The sequence below is a fragment of the Camelus bactrianus genome, chromosome 15 (genome assembly GCF_048773025.1).
Source record: "Camelus bactrianus isolate YW-2024 breed Bactrian camel chromosome 15, ASM4877302v1, whole genome shotgun sequence".
Taxonomy (NCBI): domain Eukaryota; kingdom Metazoa; phylum Chordata; class Mammalia; order Artiodactyla; family Camelidae; genus Camelus; species Camelus bactrianus.
Genome location: NC_133553.1, coordinates 45,411,003 through 45,430,547, shown reverse-complemented (window position 1 = coordinate 45,430,547; position 19,545 = coordinate 45,411,003). Strand labels below are relative to the sequence as shown.

Genomic DNA, 19,545 nt, shown 5'->3' with positions numbered 1-19,545 from the left:
AATAGTAAGAGAGATTTTAATGTTTTGACAAAATTTCCTAAGATCACAAAACAATCATCATTTTCCCCATTGATTATCAAGATCACTTTGCAGGGTTGCAACTTTAACAGTCATTTTTATGTCCTGTGCTCTCATGCAAAGGACTGCCATAGCTGGTTTGTGCAGAGTTAGATTACAATTCCTCCACGTCTGCTTGTGCCCACTCAGTTATGTGGAGTTTAAGGAAACTCCTGGAAAGAGAATTTGAACCACTAGCATTAGGTAGGTATAGGGGTTCCAGGTATAGTTTGGAGGCTGTAATTCAACCCCAACCTGATCCAGCCACCTTGATGGCCTGTGTGTGACTCTGAGTGGGCAAGAGTTTTGTGGGCAATATGACATGAATTGGACCCATTTAGAGGCCATGCCATCCTGCTGTGGGATCCGGCTTAAAAATACACGCGCACACACACACACACACACACACACACACACACACACACACACACACATTCTAGATAAAGGGAACGTGTTTCTTCATTCACTTCATGAGAGGGTAGATGTATCAAGATAACAACTGAAACAGAGACTCAAACTCTGGTCAGGGCTGAGCATCCATGGGGCCTCCTCAGACCATCTGGGCCTTGTGGCAACACCCAGGAGCCGGCTGATACCCAGGAGCAGCATTGTTAGTGGGAGCCACCACCCCCAGGGAGAGTGGAGGGGCTGTCAGCACTGGGTGAGAACAACAGCCTCAGGAGAGGGTTGAGGTCAGGGGCTGAATGATAGTTTGATCTGTGGAGAGTGTGTGGGCTCCAGAGAGTTGCTCAGATGTTCTAGGATGGCAGTGGGGGAGGATTAGTGGAAAAAGCCTCACAAGGGCGCTGAGGTTCCAAAGCTACATTTAAGGGGAGCTCCACACTAAGGGAATTCAGACTACATCAGTAAGACCTCATTTTCCAAACTGGCAGTGAGGCCTGGAGACGTTAGGGTTGTGTACAGATAGGGTGACCGTATAATATATTGTTCAAACTGGGAATATTTTTAAAGTGAAAGGGATTGCTACTAATAATTAAATCTTTTAATTATTAAAGGCACAAACAGACTGTCCCAGACAAACCACACCATTTACTCGCCTGAGTTACGGATAAGGTCAGGATGGCATATCACAACATCCACCATGCAAAGGGAGAGGAGAGTGTGAATAAAAATATTATAAAGATATGTACTTTAAATTTGATCACTAGTCAGATCCTGCGAAGGAAAGATCTTATTGCATCTGCTTTGAAGAAGAGTTGGGACTTAGTTTAATTAGCATACCAACTGCTTATCTGCAAAAACGGGAATTATTCTCTCAAATTAATTTTTAAAAAAGCACCACTCTTCTTGGTACTGCTTAGAAAAGTTTTTCTCTATGTGGTAATGTTTGTATTTCAGACACTTACATAGGGCTTACTAATAATGTTCCAGGCACAGTGTGATGCTCTGTTGAAATGTTAACCCATTTAATTCTCATAACAAAGCTATGAAGTAGGCACTAGAGGCAAGGAAACAGAGACCCTGAGATGAAGTAATCAAACGCAAGTGGAGGTGCCAGGATCTGGACCCAAGTATCATATCTGCAGAGGCTGCATTTGTAACCATGATGTCATGCTGGCTCTTGAATCCACCTTTTAATTTAGTAGACACTGTATCACTGCAAAGTAATTTAACGAGTATTTATTGAGTTCCTATTGGTTGCCCATGTCTAATCTTTGAAGAAAATAAAAATCTCTTCTCTGGGGTGATACAAAGAAGTAAAATGATAATAATAATGACAGCAACAGCAATATCTAACACGTCGTGAGCTTTTACTGTGTGCCAAGCACTGTCCCAACAACTTTCCATGCATTACATTCTTTAAACACGCCAAAATCTTAGTATCTACCCAGAAGGAGATTCTGATTAATGAGAAAGCAAGACAGAAAATAGTTACATACCCATGTGTAAGGCATGAATGATTAAGGACCCTGATGTGCAGGACAGGCTGTCACTGGGTGAAGTGGCTGGGGTCAGATATAGGGGGCTTAAACCCTGGAAAGTTTACAGGAGTCCCTCTCCAGCTAATTAAAAAAAATGAGCATTACTAAAAGTAACAAAATAAAAATAAAGAAATACAAGAAAATTTATATTTTCCCATGATGATTATTTCAGTACCTTTAAAAGAAGTTTTCTGGTAACAAATTCTTTCCTAACAATGCTTTTAGTTGTCCATGCTTTGCTACTGCTAAATTTGGTGTGATCTGCAGTTTGGGCAATCTAGTTCTAGAGGAAGAAGAGCTAATTGAGGACCAGTAGAGTTAGCAAGCTTCATGGATTTTGAAGGATGGGTAGAGTTGAAAAAGGGGAAAGAGGAGAAAAGGATGTGCCTGGCTGGAGGGGCAGTGAAGGACTGAGAATACTGGCCTCACTGCAGCATGTGGTGTGTGCAGGGGGGCACCTAGGTTGGGCAGATAGTTTGGGAAGGTATTTTAAAGACCTTGAATTCCTGGTCAAGGGGTGTGCAAAATATCCCATATGTATGGGATGCTTTGGGAGATTGATACAATTTTTTTTCCTGTCATTGTCTCTCCTCACTTAAATCTGAACGCCCAGGAAGCTAAGGTACTCAAAGCACTCTTAAGCAGAAGTCCCAAGCAGTGGGTACCTAGGATCCCTGGTGACCCCAGTGGCACTTGCCTATGCTGTGCTCTGTAATTTTTTTTATGGAAGTATCAATTACAGTGTATCAATTTCTGGTGTACAGCACAGTGTCCCAGTCTTGCATATACATACATATATTTGTTTTCATATTGCACTCTGAATCTCTGCAGGTACTGTTAACATCCTGGGCCTTAGTCCTTGCCCAGCTGCCCTTCCAAAGGGACCGTACCAGCTCAAGGTTCTGGGCAGTTGCTCAGAGTTGGGGGCTGACAGGAACAGGCCCTAGACCTCCCTCTGCCCTGCTACCCAGGAGTTCCCTGGAGAGAGTGGCCCATCAGGCATAAGCCCTCTGGCCATCTTGGTTTCATCTTTCCCTCCTTCCACCAAACTGTTAAAACACTTTATTCTACAGACACATTGCAAACAAATCTGATCTTGCAACTGCTCTGACCTGGAGTCTGCCACAAGGCAGAAGAATGGCAAGAATGCACCAGGATGCTTTTACTGGTGTGTGAAGAAGAGGCTTGGCATCAGATAATGAAGGCAGACCCAGATTTTTAAAGACCTGAGACAGCAATGTCGTGTCACCAGCTCTCTTTCTCCCAGTAGCAGTGGGATCATAATTGCAATTCAGGGACGGTGCCTCACCCAGTTTTCCACTCTGTCAAGTAGTTTCAGCTTCTGTCCTAATTTGCTGCTCTATTAAGAATTTCCAGATTATTGGTGGTTGCTTCCTTTCTCTGAAGAAAAACTGAAACATTGTTTTTCCACCTTCGTTCTATGCATTCAAGTCAAAGCCTCTGGTTTCTCTCTATGGTAGGAATGAAATAGCCCAGCCTGGCTGAATTCAGGATGGAAATGTTTGTGGAATTTTTACCTGGGAGCTGGTAAGAGGAGAATGGGGCTGGAGAAGCTCTGAAAACCCAGAGGAGCTGGGTTCTGACCACCTGCAGGCGTGGTCATGTGTGCATTTGTCCAAACTGCAAGTTTTCCTTCCTGGCCTTGGCTTACGCTCTCTGGATTCACATTATGTTCCTGTCCCTCAGGCCTGGCCCAGCCCTTTCCACGAAGCTTTCCACAAGCCCCGCCAGGCCACAGTGACCTGTCGCTGCTTACACAGCCGTCAGATTGGGTACAGCATGATCCAGGGGTTAGCTGCATGCTCTTATTGCTTAACTGTGAGACTTCTTTCCTTAAGAAGATGGAAAGATTGATGAAGGCAAAGTCTATGTTTTCTTAGCACTGGGTTGAGTAGAAAGTGTAGGTGAATGAATAATTGTACCATTTAAAAGATGGCTTGGCCAAGGCCTTTCCCAAGGATGCCAAGCTTTTATAATTAAGAAAATGGAAAACTTGTATTAGCTGCATTCTTCTCAGAGAGTTTGAGAGCAAGCCACACATGCTGTGCTCAATCTCATGGGAAAAAGGACAGTGTGGCTAGAAGAGACATTCGGGGGCATTCATCAGATAGTTGCTACACTTTTTTTCTAAAGGGTTTGCAAGCTTGTACCAGAGTCAAACTGGTCGGAAGACAGAGAAGGGCTGGGTTACTTCACCCCTATCACCAGGGAAAGCTGGCATGGCCTCTAAATACATGTGTCCAAATGTGTTTGAAAGTCACCATCCTCTGAGCCTGCCCTGGCACTCACAGCTCTCCATCTGGCCTGACAGCTGGAACACAAACTTAGTATATTCTTAATCCATCTTTCTAAAATAAATGGATGCACAAAGGGAATTGAAAAGAACTAATCGAGTTTTCCTCCCAGGAGGAAAATGATTGTTCACATCGAACTCTCTCTTGGTTGAAAGGGAACAGAGAAACTGTTTCTGGAGTTTGTGTTCCCTAGCCTTGCTAGTCTCCGTGTGGTCCATGGACAGCATCAGTATCACTTGGCAACTTGTTAGAAATGCAGAATCTTCGGTCCCGCCCCAGACCTACTGGATTCGAGTCTGAACTTTAAAGAGATTTGTATGTGCTGCTCTATAGACCACAGAGAAAACCATGGTCATAGCCTGGAGTGCGGAACTGCAAATAAACCCTCGATGTGAATAATGGCAGCTACAAACCATCTCTTATGCAATATCTTTATTGAAATCTACCATGTACCTAGTCCCGAGTCAGACACTGCAGGAAAAAAATCGGCAGGGGCGGGCCCTGTGAGTAAGAGCCCACACTGGGATTTCAACCTCGAACCCTGCCCACCCCTCCCTGTACAAGCCCTGACTGAGGGGCGGGCTCTTGCCAAATGGAATTCTCTGTAGCGCAGCCTCTGGGGTGACACCAGTCACATGGAAGTCCCTTGTTTTAAGCAATAACAAGTCATTAATATTGAGCTACCAAATCTTCAGGGAGGACAGCCCAGTCCTAACCTCCGTCATAACATTTTTCTTTTGCGATGAAGCATTGCCGGGTTTGCTGAAAGCTCATTCAGCGTTGTTAATGCTCTAGCACTCAGGCCTCCCCAGGTTCAGGGTGAGGATTAGGGGGTCGAGGGTGCAGTCCTGGCCTATCAGCCCAGAGGCACAGCTGTGCTGTTGAAGGCTATACTCCCTGCATTGTATCTTGTGAACGGAGTTAGTTCAGGATGCTATGCACAAAATTGTAGCTTCTGGAGTCAGACTGCCCTGGGTTCATTTCTAGGCTCTGTCATTTGCTAGCTTTGTGACCTGGTACAAGTTTCAATTTTCCAGCTATTAATAAAGTGATAATTTATTTCTTGCTTAATTTGGATGAAGTCTAATTTCTCTTTTTTATGGATTTTTTTTTTGATGTTATATCTAAGAAATCTTTCCTGAAGTCATAAAAATCTTCTAAGTTTCCTTCTAGATATTGTATAATCTAAGGTTTTATATTTGGTTCTGTGATCCATTTTTAGTTTTGAATACACTACAAGGTATGGAGGGTACCAAGAGGTTCTTTCTTCCTTCTCTTACCTTTATTTTTCTTTTTGACTTGTGGATATGTAATTGTTCCAGTACCATTTACCAAAAAGACCATTCTTTTTCCTTTGAATTTTTGGCTTTGCCTTTTTGTGGAAAAGTCACTGACAATATATTTTTGAGTCTATTTTTGAACCCTCTATTCAGTTCTATTGATCTCCATGTCTGTCCTTGGGCCAATATCCCATTGTTTTTATTTCATTAGCTTTATGGTAAGCCTTAAAACCAGGTGGTAGAGGACCATAGTCTTTGTTCTTTTTTTATAAACAGTATCTTGGCAATCCTAGGTCTGTTCTAGTTCCACAAAAATTTTATAATTGGCTTTTTCATTGCTACAAAAAACGCTGCTAGAATTTTGCATTGAATCTACAGATAAGTTTGGAAAGAACTGCTATCTTTACAGAAGGAACTGATTCTTCTAATTCATGAACACAGTATATTTCTCCATATATATATGTCTTTAATTTTTCTCAGAAATATTCTATAATTTCCAGTGTATAGGTCTTGCATATCTTTTGTTAAATTTATTTCTAAGTGTTTTTGTTACTCCTGTAAATTAACTTTTTTCAATTTCACTTTCTAATTGTTGCTGCAAGTATATAAGAACAAAATTAAATTTTGCATATTTTTTATGTGACCTTGTTAAATTCATTTATTTGTTGCCATAATAATTTTGTAGATTCTTTAGAACTTTCTACCTAAAAAATTAGGTCATCTGCAAACAGAGATAGTTTTAATTCTTGCTTTCTGATCTTTAAACCTTTTCTTTCTTTTTATTGCAGTGGCTAGCACTGCCAGTATGCCGTTGAACAGAAGTGATGAAACTGGACATCCTTGCCTTGTTCTCAGGCTTATTGGGTGAGTGTTCAGTATTTCATCTTTATACCCTTGAACAAATTGAAGAAGTTCCTTTCTATTCCTAGATTGCAGAAAGTTTTTTATCATAAATGCATGCTAAATTTTGTCACCTATTTTCTGTGCATCTATCAAAGTGATCGTGATTTTTCTCCTCTAATCTGTTAATGTGGTGAATTACACTGATTAATTTTTGAATTTTAAGTCAATTTTGCCTTCCTGGGATAAACCCTTATTGGTCATAATATGTTATTCTTTTGTAGATGTTGTTGGGTTTAATCTGCTAATATTTGTTAAGAATTTTTACATCTATGTTCATAAGGGATATTGGCCTCTTTTGTGTATGGATTTGATAGGTTTTAGTATTAAAGTTTTGCTGGCGTCATATAACAAGTTGAGAGGTGTATCCCATCTTCCTCTATTTTCTGAAAAAAAAGTTTACGTATGCTTGATGTCTTTTCTTCTTCGAATATTTGATAGAATTTACCAGTGAAATCACCTGGGCCTAGAATTCAGATTTTCTGTTTCATCTGCATAAATGCTAGGAGGGATTTATCTGTTTTTAAAAATTTCTCTTTTATCTGTTGTGTAGAAATCATTCATGTAAAGTTCTTCACAACTTTCCCACATTTTCCTTTTATTATTTTAATGTCTGTAGGGCCTGTCATGATAATCCCTTTTCATTTCTTGGTAATATTTTTCTTGAGTGGCCTAACAAGACTTACAAAATTCTTTGTTCCTTACAAAGAAATGACTTTGGTGTTTGCTAATAATTTTTATTGCTTGTCTGCTTCTTATTACATTTATTTGTGCTCTCATATTTATTATGTTAGTTGTTCAACAGTCGTCCCACAGCATCTAACGGGGATTGGTTGTGGGACCCCTGTGGAAACCAAAATTCATACATGCTCAAGTACCTTATATAAAATGGCCTGTATAAATCTGCATCCCTGAGCTCCACATCCATGGATATGGAGGGCCAACTTTACTTTGGGTTCAAGTGGAATCTTAAGTTGCTGATTTTAGACCTTTCTTTCTTTCTAATATAAGCATTTAAAGCCAGAAATTTCCTCTAAGCACTCCTTTAGCTGCAACGCACAAGTTGTGTTGTATTTTCACTATCATTAAATTTTAGATATTTTCTTATCTCTCTCTGATTTCTTCTTTCACTCGGGTTGTTTAGAAGTGTCTGTTTAATTTCCTAATATCTGGGTTTTTCCTAGGTATCTTATTTTTATTGATTCCTAATTTTATTACTTTGTGATTAGAGGATACACATTACTATTATTTCAATATTTCTATTTTATTAGGATTTGTTCTTTTAGCTGAAGATATGGTATCTCTTAGTGAACTTATGCAGCTGAAAAGGATGTCCTTCAGTTGTTGGATGTAGTGGTGTAAAAATTCCAATAAGTTGTTCAAAACCTCTATGTCTTTACTGAATTTTTTGTCTGGTGGTTCTATCAGTTGCAGAGAGAGGTATTAAAATATCCTGCTATAATTGTAAATTTTTCTATTTCTTCTTTTATTCTGTCATTTTTGGTATCATGTATCTTGAGGCTCTATTCTTAGGCACAGACACATTTATGATTATTATGCCTTTCTTGTTAATTGATCCTTTATACTTAAAGTTTTAATTATTTTTTACTTTTTTGAGGAATAATTGAAATATAATTGTATGCAGTTAAACTATGCAATGTGATGATTTCACATACATTGTAGAATGATTATTAAGATCAAGACAACTAACACACCTATCATCTCATGTAGTTAACACAGTTAACTCGTGTGTGTGTGTATGCGTGTGTGTGTGCGTGTGTGGTGAGAATGCTTAAGACCTACTCTCAGCAACTTTCAAGTATCTAGAACTGTATTATTAACTATAGTCACTATGTTGTACATTAACTCCTCAGAACTTAATTTTCTTACAACTGAACATTTGTATCCTTTGACCTATATGATCCCATTTCCACCTCCTCCTCTAGCTCCTGGCAATCACCATTCTATATTCTATTTCTATGAAATCAGTTTTTTTTTTTAGATTGCATATATAAGTAATAGCACACAGTATTTGTCTTTCTCTGTCTGGCTTATTTCACTTAGCATAATGCCCTCCAGATTTATCCATGTGTAACAAATGGCAGAATTTCCTTCCTTTTTATGGCTGAATAATATTTCACTGCATGTATATATACCACATTTTCTTTATCGATTCTCACTGCCCAGAAGGCTACTGAGGATGCAAGCTCATTTCACTTTCCCCAGTTCTTGCTTCTAAGCTACAGGATGACTTTGAAGAGCTTGCTTGCTCCATCTGCTTTGTCAGCTCAACTCACAGGAAAGGAAACCTCTTCTGTTTCCTAGGACTTTACTACTTCTTCCCAAAGACAGCAGGGATAAGAGAAAATAAGTCATTCTTGAATAATCCATTGAATTGCTTTATTTTAAAAATCATTGTTGTTTCTAAAACTAGGATACACTTTTGAAACTCTCCTGCCTGGAACACAGGCCAGGAAACATCACATAATTAGAAAATGCACACTTAACAAGAGTTGGAAGCCCACAGAAGTGCCTTCATCCATCCCAGGCACTGGACAGGGAGAGACATAAGCAGAAGCATGTGGTGTTGGCATGTGCTTTTATTGAGTGAGATGTGATGTTCAGAAAGTCTAGAGCATGTATGCCAAGTGGAAATTCTTTCAGTAACAGTGCATTAGCCAATGCCCTCTCTTCCCACCTTCCTTCTTCTCCTCCTTGTTCTTTCTTATACACAGTCATGGAATAAGAGCATCTCTCCTTGGCTGGGTCAGAGTGGGGCGTCACCTTCTTGACTCTGTCAGCGAATGTTTGTAGTGCTTTGCTATTTTCTTGGCTGGGTGCGCATGTGATTATAGGGTGGAGGTCTACTCTACTCTGGGGCTTCCTTGATTTGCAGACCTCAATTTAGATGCTATTTCTCTTAGAATATTAAAACAGGACACAAACACCTCCCCCTACCACCTCCAGCTTCCTCATCCTCTTTCCTTCTGCCCCCTTTCCTCCTTCCCAAACAAGTGATTATCTAAATCTATTAGTAAAAGTTTTGCTACCTGGAGTGGTGAGTTTCTTTATTTCTGAATGTTTTTCCTGCCTCAGTCTCCCTAAGTCTTTGGCATGGAGAACACGTGTCAAGAACAGAGCAGAGCATCTGGGCCTGAGGCAGAGGTGCCTGTCCAGGCTAGGGATCAGGTACAATTTCCAAGACCTCAGGATAGTGTGGCTGCTCAGGCTTTGCTCCTAGTGCGTTTCAGTAGTTGGGACAATGTTGCTTATCCCCCCAGAGAGCATCTGCAGTGGTCCTTCAAGAGGCAACAGAGCTCTGGAGGCCCTTCTGAAACAAGCCAGGACGTCTGTAGGTGTCACCCTGGGAAATAATGACACAAGCAAAACCATCGCTGTCTCAGTGTCACAGGGCTGCTACTGTGCATAACTTTAGTTCCAAGAGCCAAAACTGAACTTGCAGTCCAAGAGCCCCTTCTGTGCCATCAACATCCTGCTCTGCACTTCCCGCCAGACAAATGATGCCCCCCTGAAATTTTAGAGATTTGTATTCTCACTAGGGACTTTAAAAAAAAAAAACAAAAAACTTCACTTTCCAGATTCCTCCTCTGAGTGGCCTGTGGGAGGAGATGTCTGTAAGAAATTGTGGGTAGATATCTCAGACAGGGGAAAAAAAAAAAAAGGCACTTTAAATAGACAAATCAGTCCAAACCGCTAAGGTTATAACTCTTTTTTCCCCTTTCCAGCAGAATAGTAAAACAGACGCGTTATTGGCAGCTCATTAGTGCTGAGAGAGGCCGTCTCCAGCATGACATCAGCCCACAGCTTGACCCAAATCTATTATTTCACCAGAAAGCCTTAACGCTGCTGGCTTTCCAACCGTACGGAAGACGCACATGGGGGGAGAAGGGAAGAAGACATAAATAAGATACAGATTGGAGACTTTTTGATGTGTTTAGCACATTTTTGTGACTTCCTTTAATACCACAGACCTTGCGTTCTTCCAAGATTAGGAGAACAAAAGACAAGGCTGAGATGGTGGTGAGGGGGTGGGGAGGAGGGCGACCCATTCAATAAAAAGTTCCGTTCGCCTAATTAACATTTTTAATTCAAACGCCCAAAAGGGGAGGCAAAAATAGGAAGAGGAGAATGCATACCACAGTTGAGTAACTTCAGATATAAAAAGTCCCTTCATTAAATCAGTTGTTTTTTAATTCATAATTGAACTTAAATAAAGAGCGACCTATAGGCAGCTGGTTCTAATATCGAGTCCCCACCAGACATGAAAGACGCATTTATTCCTGCAGCAACCTCCCTACCCTTGGGTGTTATCAGCTGAACATGTTTTGAACCTACCTAATGCATTTGAGGTAGCTTGGGTTTATTTTTCTTTCAATAAAATAAATGGTTTTGTAATTAAATTTCTGCACTGCCTGTGCTTAATGGTTACATTGACAAGTGCTAATGTATGGCAAGAGAATGAGTTTGAAATGAAACATGCTGTTTTCAAATCTGCAAGCAATTTTGCAGTGGGGCAATCAAACCCCTCGTGCCAGTGAAACATTTTCATTAATCGGCTCCCGCGCCCCTGCCCACTCGGCCGGCCGCGCGAGGACACTTTTTAGCTCCCTCTCTGCACACCCCCACCCCCCGCCCTTTTCTCAAACACACACACACACACACACACACATGCACAAGTATCATGAAGCGAGCCGTTGTTTGAAACCATTTTGTGGTCTCTGGCAGGCGGGCCGGTGGAAATTCGCTGACTTTACACCGTGAAATGTTACAGCTGTCTCCTCCGAAGGGACTGGCTGCCTCAACGTTTCAATCCCTGGCAGCCGGTCAACGAGAAAATCTGTCCCTCTGTTTTCCCCCTTTTTTTTTTAAACTTTTTCCCCTTAGCTAAATTTACTTTTGAATAAATCTTCTCAAAGAAAATAGAGAATGGCTATTACATCTCTGGACTCAGTCGGTGCAAACCACTTCAAGCCATGGCAAAGGAGGCGGCCTTCCAGTCTCGCGCTTGTAGGAAGGTTGGTGCGTGGAAACCTGGAAGGCGGTGGTGGATCCACTTCCACCCCACCGCCTGGGGACGGAGCCTGCGGCGCACGCTCAGGTCTGCACAGGTCAGACAGTGGACACACGATCTGAGGACCCTGTCCCTTCCCTGGAAGGCCTGTGTTTCATCTGACCACTAGAGGGACGGCTTCCTGGAGCCGCGGCTGCTCTGAAGCTTCCTAGCCCCATCAAATGCCGAGATGGGTGTACAAGGACCACGCTGTGTGGGGCATGTGCAGATGGAGAGCCAAGGGGTCCCTGGCTCAGTAGCTGCCCACAAGGTGTGTGGCTCAGCCTCTTCCCTCCAGACTCGGGGAGAGGAGCCAAGGGTGGCCTGTCGGAATGCTGACTCACCCTCAGGGTAGGCCAGAATTACAAGCTGTCCCACCCCAGCACTGCTTCCTCTTGCTGTGTGCTAGGACAGTGTTCAGGGGAAGGGCTTCTATGTGGTCCCCGCGTCCCCGAATTTACTGCAGTAGAAGTTAGAGGAGATGGCTGCTTACTGACTTCAGAAGAATGAGGAATGTTCTCACCATCTCAGAACTCCCCTGCCCCTTTCCAAAGGTGTGAATTGCCTTTAATAGGGCACGAACTTTTCATTTCATAAGAGGCTTGACTACAGAAATCTTTGGGAGGGAGACATAGGGACTCAGATCTTCACTACGATGTCAATGATGGGCAAGGCAAAGCCGGTCATGAGAGGACGAAAGAAAAAGCACCCAATTTACCAGCGTCTGAACGGCAGGAGGGGAACTCTTGGAAAGGGTGAGGGCAAAGAATAGGAGTGACTAGTGTCATAGCCAGCAGACACCTTCACAGTGGCCCTGGGAAGAAGTGGAAAGTCCCTCGACTCAACAACTGCCAGCTGACTTAGAGAAGAGGGAGAGACGTCGTGTTTTCCAGAGTCCAGGGGCAGAGGAGAGGCCCATGCCCCCAATGGAGGAACCGAAAGGTAGTGAGGAAGTAAAGCAGGAGGGCAGCTCACATGGGCCTTGGATGAGTGTGATGAAACTAAGATACAAATATTGTGAGAGAACTGTCATCTACCACTCAGTCTACCACTCAAGTGATTATACCCATTACCCCATACAGCAGTGGAACACTACTCATTCATTCACTTGTGCATTCAGCAAAGATTAAGTCCTCACTATATGCAAGCCATGTTGCCAGGTCTGCCAAGGTGCAGGCAGACCAAAGACCAGCCCTCTCAAGGAAGAAGTAAGTGCGGTAATGGGGATACAAACAAAATGCTATGTGACTTCAGTTCTGCCAGGAGGAAGAAGAGAAAGCTTCATGGAGGAGTTGGGACTGAAAAGATGGACAGGATTTCAGGAGAGAATGATGTTCCAGGGTAAGGAACCAGCATAAGCATGACAGAAACAGCATAACATGGAGGTAGAAAAGTAAAAGCTGTATCCGGAGGATGTTGAGTGGTCTCAAATGAGAGGAGAAGGCAAATGCCTGTGTGTATGGGGTGGGGGTGGGGGGGGAGGCTCTAGGGGAGGCAGTGTTGGTGGGGGTGGGAAAGGAAATGGAATTGAAGTTGAGCTGGGCCCATAGTGAGGGTCCTGATCAGCAGGCTACAGAAGCCATGCTTTATTTTGCAAACCACTGGCACCTCTTAAAGGTGTTGGAGCCTTGGGGAGGTGGGGAGGGGGGAAGGGAGTGGTGATGTGACCCCATCTGTGTATTTGTTATAGACCCTGTGAGCCATTAAAAAAGGAGCAGGCTGAGGAGGGAAGACAGTGGAGGCAGGGGGACCAGAGGCTATTTCGGTAGCCCAGCTCAGAGAAGAGGAGGGCTGGCAAGACACAGGCAGCATTCCTGGAGAGAAGGAATGGGTGCTGGGGACCCTGCAGGGGTCAGGGGCAACCAGTGAGATGTGGTGGGAGGAAGGGAAGCACCAACAGGTAGTTGCTGTGTCGCGGGCGCCTGGGAAAATGCTCGTGGCCATGACAGAGACAAGGGAGCACTGAGAGAAGTGGTTTTGGGGAAGGGAGAGAAAAACACATCAGTTCCAATTAGATACATGGAGTTGGAGTTCCTGGCAGTGATTTTGAAGAAACAATATCCAAGCCACAGTAGAGGGAGAAATGGACCAAACAGGAGAGGAGCATCCACATTGAGAGGTGTGCAGCAGACGAGAGGGAACAGCAGGGGGAGCTTGAGATGAGCCAAGAGGAAAAGGGAGGAGAGTCTGGAAGAAGAGCTGGAACACATTTCTGATGCTTCAGGGAGGCCCCCTAGGGGAGGCGGTGAGCTGGTTGGGTTCGGCAATAAAGAGAACAGTAGTTATCTCTGGGAGGATAGTCTAAGTAAAGTGGAAGTGGTGGGTAGAGGCAGCAAGAATGGACTTAAGCTTCCAGTGATATGTGAAAGGAAAGATTTGGGGAGGTGATGGGCCCTTGAACAATATTTAGTGAGGAATCGATAAGGAGGGAGAGACTGAAAAGACATCAGAGAGGGGACTCTCTGCTGGAGCTTGCTCATGGGAGAGGCAGAAAGGGGTGGAGGGATCGGCCTCAGAAAGCAGCAGGAAGAAGGGGTGAAGGGTCAGAGATCAAGGCAAGGGTGGGAAAGGAGGAAGATTCCTTGAGGAAGGAACCAATGAGATCGCATGCAGAGAGTAAGGCTGCAGATGGAGGTGATGGTAAGAGCGGAGTGACTTGGAAATTGGAGGTAGGCAGGAAATGGGGTGGAAAGTCAAGCAGGAATGAGTAACAGGGCATGAGCAGCACTGAGAAGCAAACTGAAGACAGAAACCTGGCTCGGCCCAGAGTACAAGGCCGTGACGTATGCTCTAGCTGTCCCGGGCCGTCTGCGAGGAGGAGCACAAGTGGGGAGCATGTGGTGGGGACACTCAGGCTGTGGGTGGCACCATGGCTACAGTAGGAAGCCAGAAGCAAGGGCCTTAGGCGCCAACCAGGGAGAATTTGACAGCAGGAAGCCTTTTAGTTGTGACATGTATGAACTTCACCTCCGAGACTGGTACAGCCTCGTCTTGGGCTGAAATTTGAAGAGCAAATTTGGAAAAGTCAAAAAATACACACCCACTGCCAGAGAGAATTGTAAACTAGAGGTTGAGAAAATGAACTCCCAGAGCAGCCTCTTCTTCTCCCCTCGGCTTGCCTGTGCCACGTGATCCACACAGATCACTTCAACTTTTTCCGTCATTACTCCTACGTGCCTACCTCTGGGACACGTTCTGTTGATTTACTAACTTCCCAGGAAAAAAGGTGTGATTTAAATAAAGGTAACCTGGCAAAGAATGAGGTTTAAGTCTACAAAATTCTGTGGTTCTTGCCCTCTTGTTGCGGCAGTAAAACCAAACAAAAACAAACAAGCAAAACCTGTTTTGCAGAAACCTCCATTGGTCTTTTGACTTGTTCTTGACGTTCAGTGGAATTGTCAAAGCTAACCAGATACTGAACAGATTCCACCCAGTTCAGCCTGGGAGAGTGAGCCCTGTCAGAGCTGTGGTCAGGTCTCGCTCCACACGGATGGTGGATCCCAGCGGAGGTTACAGTCACCTCAAGGGCTGACTCTTCTGTCGGGGCAGCATCCTAGCCTCGACCAAGTGGAGAAAGAATGGGAAGAACTGAGGCTCACTGTCCATGGTCAGAAAGCCTCAAACAAGGGACAAGTCCGGAGGAAGGGACACAAGGCACCTTGGTGCCATCCACCATGACCCATCTGACAAGGGGAAGTGGTTCCATGGGGTATGTCCTGCTGTACCTCCTTCAAGCATCTCCAAGTCCCTTCCCAAAGCCCTAAGGATACTTTTGAAGCCACTCCTTGTCACGCATTGACTTTCAGCTCAGACACTGTGTCACTAGCAGGACGGAGTGAGAAAAACAAAGAGCCCCAAAAAGGCCTCCATGGTGTCAGCACCCAGGTTCTGGCGGCCTAGAATCTCATGACCGCTGAGACACCCAGGCGTGGTTTGAGGTGGGGACCACAAGGAGCCTCCTCTACAGCTTCAGCATGGACTGAGCATCCAGCGTTCATGATATGTCCCAGTTCTCCAGTGAGTTCTTTGTATTTTCCACATCTATGTGGAAGAATGAATTTCAGAAGTTGACTTCCAGTATCTAAAATGTTCATATCTTTCTCTCCCAAAGGAGCCACCTTACCAGCTTGAATTTGATGACCCACCAAAGAGAAGAAGTAAAGGGTCACAGTTGGGATTTACAGTGTATTAAACCCTTTGCCATGTGTTCATTTGGGATAAATGTTTCAGAGTGTACCTGTTATTTAAGCAATGTCATCCCTGTTTTACTGGGGAGGAGCTGAGTTTGAATCATATCTGGGTTAAAAAAACCTCCACCCGTTCTCGGATTTCTTCTTCCTCCAAGCCCGTCACACCATTGTGTGCTACCCTATAGTGACATTTGTCTCTCCAAATTAAAAAGTCCTCCCATGCTGATGCTCCCCATGTTGGTTTCTGTGTGGCAAAGGGCTAGACACCCAAACATGTTGGTTGGAAACCAATAAATCTTTCATCCAAGTATTCACTGACACCTATGGTATGCTCAGTGAGATAGGAAAGAGAGCCCATCCGCAAGGACATGGCTACTGCTTTGGGTGCAGAAAAACATGTCCACTTGCCTCATCTTCCTTATAGGCAGCCCCCAAGGCATGGATTACTGTCTCAAGATGCAGAACAAACCTCATGAAATAACTCTGAGGACCCGGTGAGCTCCAACAGGCACCATCCTGTACCAGGGAGTCCCAAAGCAGCCTTCTTTGGACCTTCCTCAGTGGTGGCAAAGGCGCCACTGGGAGGCGGGCACCGTTGGATCCCCCAGCTGAATGTACCTTCCTTTGCTTCCTTCATGTCTCCCCTGAACCTGGAGGAAGCCGGCCAACACTGGATGAGAAAAACGGGAGTGTTCTGGTGAAAAAAGCAAGTGAGCTCGGCGTGCTGAGGCAGCTCATGCTTTATGTGGCAGAACTGATTGAGCACCATGATTCACCCTCCCCTTGGCCTTCAGCCCTTGTTAACACTTCCAGGAAGGAAGCTGCACAGAGAAAGGAGGGGAAGAGGGAGGGAATCCAGGACAATTCCCCCCAGTGAGAAGGTGCCGGGCTTGGGAGCGCCGAGGGCAGAACCTGAAGGCTGGCTGCTGAGAGGGGCAGGGAAGGCTGGGTGCGTTGAGGCCAAAGTGCTCGTTATGAGCACTTTCTTAATGACCGTAAGTCCTGAGGGAGGCATGTGAGTAGTGCCTGGCGCCAGCCATGCTTGCACGGGGCCTCCTGTGCAGATGGAAAATGTGTAGGGAGTGAGGGAGGAGAGTGAGAAGAGACTGCGTGGCTGCTGATAGTGACTGATGGCCTTGGGAAGGCAGGTCTGGCTCCTGTGGGATCAGGTTTTACTGGAACGAGACACAAAGATTAGTGACTTTCAGGTGAGAGAGAACCCCAGTTCCCAGTTTCTGGAACAAAGTTTCTTTGTGGTTCTTTGAGATTTTCACTTCTCTTCTCCACCTCCTGCTCTTTGCTCATTGCCTTCTTCCCTCTTTCCACATGTCCAAGCGCTCCTAGGCCTCTTCATGAAGTCATCCCTGATGGTCTAGCCTGGAGCCTCCCTCCCCTGACCTGCTGACATGCTGTAAGGGGAACCATGTTGGTTTGAGGTTTCCCAACAGGGATGTGTGTTCGGGGTGAACACTGGTCTTCTCCATGCCTCACTGTTCCTCAGAGATGATAGGGGAACAGATTTATAAGGCTTAATCTATTAAAACGTTTCATGGAGTCAAATACAAAATTGGCAAGAATGTTTAAATGAAAGCTGAAATTGAAAAGAAATTTCATGAAGATCGAGGGCCACTTTGCACCATACCCAAATGGACACTGGCTTGTCCTCCTTTCCAGGGGGGAACCTGGGCAGGCAAGTTGGAGAAGTGGGTGGTGTGATGTCAGGAGACAAGGGAGGGTCCCCTTCTCTTCATAGAGGCTGGGCTATGGGGACGGCAAGCCTTGCTGATTGATAGCGTATGGAAATGGTTTTATCAGACTGCCATTCAAAAATAACAACAGCAAATGCCCTTTGTCACGCACAGCCTGCATGTCAGGCCCTGTACTAGCTGCACTATGCATATCCTGTCCATCAACCCTCACAACAGCCAATGAAGTTAGCAGCACTCACTTTACAGCCGATGAAACCAAGCCACCACGAAGTAAAGTAAATTACCCCAAGTCAGAAAGCAGATGAGATCAAGGTTGAGGAGACAATCCAGCTCTGCCAGACTCTTACTTCCCACACCAGGCCGCAGTGGGTATATTAAAGAGGAGACATGCAGTCTGTGTCTCCGCAAATCATCCGAGGCCCTCCCTAACATTCTGTGATTGTCTTGTGCTGGCCCCAAATATTGACCTCCCCTGTTGCAGATGCAGGCTCCAGCTCCACTGGGGAGCTCAGTTTGCCCTACTGGTTCCTCTCCATCCTGGGGCTCCTGGGCCAGGTATGTGGGGACCTTACCCCCTGTGCCAATATTTGGAAGGTCCCATGGGGGCCCCGGCTTGACTTAATTAGCCAGAGATAAAGTGGGTGATTTGGTCCATCCCTTACCAAGTTTAGAAATCACCAAGTCAGATCTAAGTGTCCATAAACAAGAGATGAGCATCAGTTTAGAGGGCAGCCAGGGGACGGCTGGTTGTTCATTTCTGCACACAGATTTCTCAGGGTGAGAAACCAAGCCCCTTTGCTGGGACAGCTCATCTCCAAGAACTTTTCCATCCAGTAAATGTCCTGCTTGATATTTTTCATTGCGGTCACAGTGAGGAACCCTGGTTATTTTTAGTAGCGCTCACCACAGCCATCGTGTTCATTTATTCCTATACATTTTATGATGTGTCTGGCCCAGAAAAATGTGTGGCTGCTGAGGAAGGGTCTTCACTGTCTCCCCTCTTTCAGCCTTCCCTTTCCTTGGCTCTTCCCTGCAGTGGGAGTGGGTTTTGACATCCCACACACACTTTTCTACCATCTGTTCAGATGTGTCTCATCTCCCAATAGACGCTTCTGACTTTAATGTTCCAGGGAAGTGCCAAGTCTATCAACTCCTAGCATTTTCCTTGGCAGGGACCATGCCACTCCACTGAAATGGGTTGGGTGATCCACCAAGCCGCTTCTCCAGGCGTTGGGCACAGCCACTGGAGCTTTCCTGACACCCTTCCCAGGCTCCGTGGGCTCTGGCGCGACCCACATCCCACCTCTTCCAAGCCCACTGGCTTTGAGCATCAACAGACTTTGGCGTCTCCCAGTTCCAGAGCCCCCAGGAACATCATTCACTTTTAAGCTTTATTTTCATCTCTGCCCAGCTCACCTGAGGCCTCTCGCCCTCACTGTTCTCTTCCAGCTGCCCCTTCTGATGGCTTCCGTCTTTCAGATCAGAGGGGAAAGTTCATTCATCCACTCAGCCAGAATTTGTTCAGAGTATCCATCCAACTCTCTTTGTCCTGGGCACTTAACAGTGATCTGAGCAGTGAACAAAACGGATGAAACGTCCTGCCCTCATGGTGCTTACATTCTAACTCATCTAATTACCTATTAAAATGAAGTTGTTTGGAATTTAATATGCTCTTCCTTGCCTGCTTCTTAAAAGGAGAGTCTGGAGAAGTACAGTTTAATCCAAAAAGAAATGAAATCCCGATGGTGGAACTCCCAGTTCGTGTGGGGGCGATATTTAGGATGGAGAGTCCTCTTTGGTCCTCTGGAACAGAGCTTGGCAAGGTACAGCCCGTGGGCAGCCCACTGCCTGTTTTATATGGTTCATGAGCTAAGAATGGTGTTTACATTTTTAAGTGGTTGAAAAAAATAGAGGAGTCATATTTGGTGACATGGGAACATTATATGACATTCACATTACAGCATCCAAAAGTTCTCTGGAGCACAGCCACACCCATTGGGCTGCTTTTGTGCTGCAAGGGCAGTCACATAGTTTGCAAGTGGCCTCCAAAGCCTAAAACATTCCTCTCCAGTCCTTCACA

General features: G+C 44.8%; 1 long non-coding RNA gene across 8 annotated transcripts in view; it reads left to right on the top strand.

Moving 5' to 3' along the window:
• LOC141579862 (uncharacterized) overlaps positions 1 to 19,545 on the top strand; it is a 225,336-nt gene that overhangs the window by 93,459 nt on the left and 112,332 nt on the right. For all 8 annotated transcript variants that reach the window (XR_012511941.1, XR_012511940.1, XR_012511935.1 and 5 more), the window contains one exon: positions 6,384 to 6,459. This is a non-coding gene — a long non-coding RNA (uncharacterized LOC141579862). The remainder of the gene's footprint in view (positions 1 to 6,383; positions 6,460 to 19,545) is intronic.